Genomic DNA, 8,788 nt, shown 5'->3' on the forward strand with positions numbered 1-8,788 from the left:
CAAGGAAGTGTACTGGAGCCAATGCTTTAGAAATGCAAACAAAATAAAACAACTACACTGGTTAGTCGGAAGATACTCGCAACTTGATCTAAAATCAAAGAGGTTAATTTATAAGAGAATTATAAAGCAAATCTGGACCTATGGGGTGCAAATATGGGGTTGCACTAAAAATTTAAATGAACTAATCATCCAACGTTGTCAAAACAATCGATTGATTACCAATGCTTATCTCTACGTAACCAACGAAGAACTGCACGATGACCAAATGATGAATCAAATGGATTTGCGAAGTTATCCAAGATTTCGTCTTGATACACGAGAGGAGATTAATAAATATATATAGATTAATATGTATATATATATATATATATATATATAAGTATAGTATATATATAATACTAAGATTAACCGAATTAGGACACGTTAAGCAATTATGGACTATACGTGGGAGAAATTACTAAATTCTGATATTAAATTTATGGTAGTGGCGACTAAAACGCCTCGTTAAAAAAACCAAAACCGAAATGTGCTCGGGAAATAATAGGAGGCTAGGTCCGTCCGCTATGTGTGTATTTGTTTAATAAAGCAAACAACTTCCTTTAATTGCCTGTACACCAACTCCGAAGTTTGCACAATCAAAACGCCTGATTTGACCTCTTGCTCTAGCCAGTCGGAGCGTGTAAACAGGCCTTTAGGAAAATGAAACAGCAGATAGAATAATGTTTGTTGACATCCTTATTTCGCGCGCACATATACACGCACATCTCGACAGACTTATTAGCGGTTAAGGGGAAGCCGTCTGGCTATTTTCCAGATCCTCTTCTTAAATCAAGCGGAACCCTTATTTCACTCATGGCTTATTAAAATACTTAGTTTCAAAATTTATTACCTCACTAATAACCCGGTATTACTTTACCGTCTTGCGAACTTGTCCCATTATTGTTGGGTTAAACATAGACCGGTCAAATTTGATTAATATCTTTGTTTGTACCAATAAGAAAGAGTCGACGTACTAAATTTTATGTTGTAATTAGAATATTATTATCCTTTAACGATACAAAATTTACCTGTTAAACAAATGTAATTCATTTTTTTTCATTCCAAAATGAACAACTCATATACTTCTTTTAAAACCCCGAATGATGTTTTCGTCTTGCGAATGATCTCTAGCCAAAACTCGAGTAGAAATACAATTAATCAAAATTACTAATACTTGAAGGTTATGTTGTTGATAGATGTCAAATCTTACTATAGTCCGTTCATTAAAATAGTCAATACAATATAATTACTGATGTTTTCAAGAAATTTGCAGAAATTTGGCAACATGGCCCACTAGTACCAACCCAAACAAAATTTTATAGACTAATTCGTTTACATGTTCCGATACGTTAGACAACATTCTTTTTTTTATCTCTTTTTTACTGGGATAAAATGAGAAGAAAGTATCAGCTCTGGGATTAAAACAAATTTAATATTTTTACAAACTGTAATTGGCAATATATTTTATAGTCTAACCAAAGATGGTGTGAACATACGCCATCTTAATTTATTACATTAAAACGGCGCAATGTTGCCGCATCAACTTTGAGTTTTATTTGTTTTGTCTTTATATAAATATATCCATAACAAAATTCCAATCTAAATAAAATAATGAAACAAAAATGTTATACAATGTAATTTATTTTAACATTATAGTACATCTAAAATCTATCACTCTTATCACTATTGTTTTCAAAAATGTTGCATACGTGTAACAACCGGACGACTTTGACAGGCTCATTCTTTTGCGTGTTCGAACTTATCAGACAGCATTGTGTCTTTTTTTAACTAGAATAAAAGGAGAAGAAACCAATTAAATTTGACTAGCTTAATTTTGACCAATAAGAAACCGTCAACATTTTAAGATCGTTTGACATAACCTAATTTTATTTTTATTTGTATATGACTTGTGTATCCTAGCTATGGCAGTAATTATTTACTAATTATATATTTTAATTGTAACAATATACTATAAAATTATAAAATATTTAATTACGATAATAATAAATAATAAATTTAGGGCATCTGTTTCATTTAAAATATAACTAATTTAAATGATAATGACAAGTTTACCAAAAAACAACCTAAAAATATTTATTAATAACAGTGGCTCTTTATAAGGCTCAAAGTATTTGTTGATTTATAATTAAAATTGAGATATATTTACAACTTAATTTTAGAATCTAGTAGACTATTTATTATACTCGGATCATAAACTTTAATTTTTTTTTAGAAATATGTTTAAGATATTATGTTTCTCTGCCAAATAGATTTTATCTTGTCATGCAAATGTCTTCATCAAAGAGCTTCATAATTTATAGTTTTTTCGGACGAGAAAACAGCTTCAATGCCGTAGCAAAGACCAGAGTATGTCAATATCGACGGCAGATGTTTAAAATTTACGATCCGAAAAAAAAAAACAAAAAAAAGTTAGGTTATGTAGGTTGACTAGGTAACGTTTTCGTATACTTACCATAATGTGATATAACAGTTTTTAAAAATTTTATACAAAATTATGGTTGATATGTTTTAAATAATGTATGAACAAACATATCCAGATAATAATACGTAAATAATTATGTATCAATAATATAGAGGGAATGGCGCGTGTTTGTTAGTATTTAATTGCAACATTTTCATCTAATAATGTCTAATTAAACATATCGTAATTTCATTTGTTTTAATAAAAAATGTGTTCTGCCATAGTCACGTCAAATATTCATGTTGACATTTTAATATTAATGCACATAAAGAGCATTTTTGTTGTTGACTATATAAAATATAGTCTATTCAAAGTTTTTTTGTACATACGTCATCAAGATGTTTAATGTGTTGCCGACCGCAATTTGTAAATTCGTTTCAGAATCACCCTATATTTTCCGTCTCTTTTTATTCTAGGTAAAAAGAGACACAATGCTGTCTGATTATTTCGAACATGTAAACGAATGAGCCTGTCAAAGTCGTCCGGTTGTCAGACGTTTGCAAAATTCTTGAAAATAATAATGATAAGGGGTTATAACTCTAACCTATAAGCTATTGTGGCTGTATAATTAACTGTAGCTTTTAAAATAAATAATATTTGATAACATTTTTGTTCATTTATTTTATTTAGATTAGAATTTTATTGTATGTCAAACCCAAACTCAAGTAAAATTCAGAGTTGATGCGGCAACATTGCGACGTTTTGACGTCAGAAATTTAGATGACGTATGTACGAAATAATTTTGAATAGACAATATATATTTTTTAGATAGCAGCTACGTACTGTATATGTTATACTTCTTTATGTGAATGTATTTGTTTTAAATTAAATTAATCTTTATATTGTATCGATAGTGCTTAGATTACGTTGTCTATACATCAAATATTTCTTTTAACATTAAAAGAAATAACGCAAATAAATGTATTTTTGGGTTAACAGTGATATATTGCGGTTTTACTAAACAATAAAAAAAATAACTTTTTACTGTTTTTGAGATTGAAAAATACTTCCTACTAGATATCAAGATTAAAGGACTACTTAAGTTGCTCTTTTTTTATGACGCATCTGGCCTCTGGCTTATTATTTTCAGGGTAATTTTAAATTTCGTATGTTTTCTTTAACCGTACTGTTCCATTGTTAAAATATTTTAATAATACAGGTTAAAACACTTATAAAAATGAGAATGAGCCGGAAAAACAATTGCCGCTGAAAAAACAAAACACTGACCCGGCTATCTTGATGTAATCGCGAATAGCAATTACACGTTCTCTATCTTCCGAAGCGGAAACATAAATCTAAGAACGTTTTTTTTTTAAACTAATCATAAGCCCAACCTGGCTTTTACTGTTTACATTTGTAATTTCAATATTACTCTAGTATATCAGATTATACAATGAGAATCCAGAGCTCAATTTTATTAATTAATGCATTAAGCTCTCATATACCGAATGTTCGTCAACGTATATATTAGAAATTTGATCGTTTGTTCGTTAAATTTAACCTCGAAATCATTATGTGTGGTGTTTCGAAATTAATTTTGATCATTTGATCACTATTGAAAATTATGACTATTAAATGGTATAGAAAATAATTTTTTAACCAACCTGAAGAAAGAAGGATATACGAAATTCATTATTTATTCGAAAGAATGCACTTCCGAGGTGGTCCCATTGGAGCCAAGTCTAGATCTGACAGGAGGGAAGGGGGGAAATCGAGGAAAACCCTGAAATTCCAAAGGCACGTACAACGATTTCATATAGTTTTTTATTCAAAACAGTCAGATATTTGGGTATAATGTTATTGCTGAATACTTAACAAAATAACTATCTAATTTATTGAGCAAATATCTAACACTAAAAAGAGAAAAACGAAATATTTGTAACAAAAAAATTGAACCTACTTTAAAAAATAAATAAGAATCTCATTAAAAATTAAAAAATAATCAAACCTAGATAGATTTTTAACATAAAAAAACGTTTTGAAATAAAATATGTATATAATAATCGTTATAATAACTAAATGAAAATAAACAAAAACTTATTTAACCTATCTAGTACAAGTATTTTATATTTTACTATATACACACAATTTAGCTTAATACCTGCCTAAACCTATTTAACTATTTACAATATTATTTTAGCTACTACCAACTGATCATTTCATATACAAAATTTTAAGAACAAAACAAATTTAATTTGTTGTTCTTACCGACTTCAACGTAAGTTGGTAGAAGTTAAAATAATATTGTAAATAGATAAATAGGTCTAGGAAGCTATTAAGCTAAATTATGTGTATATAGTAAAAGATAAAAGACATGTAGTAGATAGGTTAAATAAAATTTTTGTTTGTTTTTTTTAGTTATTACAACGATTATTATGTACATATTTTATTTTAAACGTTGTTTTTTTGTGTTAAAAATCTAAGCTTGATTATTTTTTAATTTTTAATGAATTCCCTATTTATTTTTTGAAGTTTTTGTTAAAAATATTTTATTTGTGACAAAATCTTACATAAAGTATCCACACTGGCTTCCATGAAATTTTTAGATATGTTCATAAAAATTCTATGAAATTGTTATACAAAATATGCTGTACTTAAAATTGTCGACCACATGTGTCTTGATTTACGAGCAGTTAGGGCACCAACATAAATAAAGCTTCAGTGCTAATGCAAACTTAAGCAGTTATAATCTTATTCGTCAGAATATCGATTTTTTCTTTTAATAAGTATCGAATTTATAATATCAAACAAAATGTATCGTTACGTACAAGCAATTAAATGGTGACTTGACGGATATCATTGTTTCGCCGACATAAAAGCAGTGATATCGCACCGCTTCGTGAAATCTCGAAGCAAAAACATGTAAGGTTTCGAGTCGCATCGCCGCCGCCAGAGGGAGCCTTGTAAAATTATTTTTGTTTATGTATTTAATCAAAGTGCGTGCTTAAGCCCTTTAACTTTTTGCTAGTTCCTGCTAGCTTAATTTTCCTTCTTGGTTCATTGTCTTATTCTCCATTGTTGGGAGGTCTTTTAATGGCGCTGCCGTCGCCGGTAAAAAAATACCCTTTTAGGTCGCGGCTAATGCCGTAGATTCCGTTTAATTTGTTCTTCAATTTTAGTCAGTTTTTGTCGCTTATGATGGTTTTACCATGTAATAACTGTGGACGGATGTATATATTATGATGAATAATACGAATAAGGGGTTTTGACGGTTTTGTCAAATTCTTACATAACCTAACAAAACAATTTGACAATTAATTTGTAAAAGGAAAATCTGTTATGTGTATATTATATTGTATATATTGTTAATTAGTGCGATTTTTTTGTTCTGTTGGTCATATAAGAATCATCAATATCAATATATCAATCAATCAATATAAAAGATCAATAATGGTCATAAAATAATCCCCTTTCCGATTGTATAAATAATGAATTGCATACCTTGAATGGTCGATAACAGTTTTGTCAAGTGATGACATAACCTCAGAACAGTAAATCAGCTATTTGGTAAATTGAATACTTTAGTTCGAAAATAACAAACAATATTTATTATATTATATTGTACTTTCATTTACTTCGTATATTTTTTTTTATTATATTAGATGCATGATTTAATTTTTTTCGTCTAACTTATAAAAATAAACGAAGTTGACAGATTTGTCAAGTGCGTACATAACCTAACAATAATAAATCAAATATTTGGTAAATTTAATACTTTTTTTAGTTCGAAAATAATAAGCAATATTTATATTCACTTATATTATATAATATTATATTATACTTTTATTTATTTCGTTTCGGTTTATTATTATTGATTATTTTAGATGTATGATTTAAGCTCTGGTCTGGAGAAGAGTCTAATTCTGGAGAATTCTGACATGCGCACAAATATTTGAATTTGCAACGTTGCCAATGGCTGAAAATAATACGCACCTTTGAAGAATGTAATATAAATACAATAAATTATCTTGAATCCATAAATTGACCTATTATTTTTATTGAGACTCAAACTAAAATTTCTTGATACATTTTTTATCTTCTATAATACAAAAAAATTAACATTAAGAACCTTTTATAAATATCTTTTATTTTAAAATAATGTAATAAAAGAGGATATTACAGTAACAATCAAATCAATAACTCTCACCTCTCACTTTTTGATATATTCCTGTTCATATAAATATACATTTTTATAAATTTAGAAGTGGCAATAATTTTACTAAAATAGGAACCAACTTTCAACCTTGAAAATCGAGCCAAACTTCAATGTTTCCTGTTCAATTTTAATGCTGTGAATTGACTAAACACATAAGGAACATCGACTCATATTTATCTGTACTTCTAGTTTCTCAGGGCCAACTATGTATAAAATATAATGAATTTAGTAGAAAATTGAGACCAAAGTAAATGGCAACGTTACAAAATCAACCGGAAACTACCGAAGTTTAACGAATACCCATTATGAGTCTCCAGAACGTCCACTACTTAAAATATGTGATAAATTTAGTATTTCTATTTTAAATTCGAAAATAATAAACAAAATTTATATTAACTTTTATTATATTATATTATACGTTCGTTTATTTTGTTTCTGTTTTCTGATTATTTCAGAAGAAAGACTTTATTCTTACATGTTTTTCCTCTAACAAATAAAAATGAATGAGGTTGACAGGTTTGTGACAGATGCGTATATAACCTCACAATAACCACTGTTTATTCATTATATTAATCAAGTAGCGGATATTTTATTTCTTTTATTGTTGTTTTTCCAAAATGATATAAACCATAAATAAACCCAGAATAAAAATAGTAGGTTTTGAACTATTTTACGTCAGTGTATATTTTACGATTCAGCCTTGATTAATATGTATATTCCTGACATCTATTTCATATTTCCCTTTCTCGGTGGTTAAATATCACGTTTCAGATCACAAGACGAATGATGTTTTCCGTTATGCTCTTGTTTCTGCTGTGGTATTTTGTAAACAAATGGTACTAGTCGCTTGTTTTTCATTTTACCGAAGTATGCGTACATAACCACACAAATAAAAGTCACACGCTGCCATTTTTTAATATTAATTGCCCACAGCCAAAAAAAGTCGAACATTTTTATTGGTATTTATTTAAACGCACTATTTATTGAAGCAAATTAAATTATATAGTTGAATATGCCTTGTTAAATGGTATTATTACTGTTTAATATTAATAAACGTACAGCGACAACGTGGATTTTACTGATTCGAAATTATTTATGTATTATTATCTGAAAATACGTATAACGTGATTTATAGATATATTCGAAACTGATTGAAAATTGTCCCTCAACCTGATTCAATAAGGTCCTGTCAGTCTGCCAAATCGAAGAGCGATTTTTTTCTTTTTTTCTGTTATGCTACGATTATATATCCATATCGATGTAGATAATTGCAGATTTGCTTTTTGTAAATAAAACGCGTGATTATTTTAAATTATTTGTATTATTGTACATTAATAGTAGTACATTGAATACATTTAATGAAAATTTGAACAAAAATAGTAGTTATTTTATCAGGTGTTAATAAAACTTGTTGTATTTGAGAAGAACAACAAGGTTATATTTTAATGAATGAATATTTAAATTAATGAATAAATATTTTTACTTGATATTTTAATATATATGTTCCGAATGCACTATATTGGGTTATAGTTTCACAATTGTTGATGATATTCTTGCTTAATTTTGTTAGTGCCTTTCACTTACCTTTTGTTTTAACTTGTTTAAATTCTCCTTGTTATTCTTTTTAATGTCTTAGCCTATATAACGTTCTTGTTTCTTTTGTCAGTAGCCATTTTCTGTAGATATCTAAACCAAACTTAGTTACTTCTTTATCAAACATTTTAAATAATTTTTAAATTTATATTTTATTTATTTATTTCTTAGTTATAAATCATAACTCATGAGAATATCAACACTAAGATGAAGAACAACTTACACAAATATATCACATTATAAATATCACAATTTTTTATTTTTTGTTTTAATTATTTACAACGGATATTTTTAGAAAATATTCTAATATCCGTGTTCTGTGTTCTCTGAATTCGGTTATTCTTTCGTAGTTCCTGCTTAATCGTGAACAATAAAATATGCATTGTGGTTTCTTGTTTTATTTTACCATCATTTTGAGCTTCTGATAAATTAAAACCATTTGTCATAATTTCTTGACATATGATTCACAGCTTATATCAAATCAGTTTATAAAATTTGATATGGGTTGGCATTGACGG

The sequence above is a fragment of the Rhynchophorus ferrugineus genome, unplaced genomic scaffold, assembly GCF_030347505.1.
Source record: "Rhynchophorus ferrugineus isolate W39M unplaced genomic scaffold, kcgeb_rfMv2 rfM11, whole genome shotgun sequence".
In the NCBI taxonomy this organism is placed as follows: domain Eukaryota; kingdom Metazoa; phylum Arthropoda; class Insecta; order Coleoptera; family Curculionidae; genus Rhynchophorus; species Rhynchophorus ferrugineus.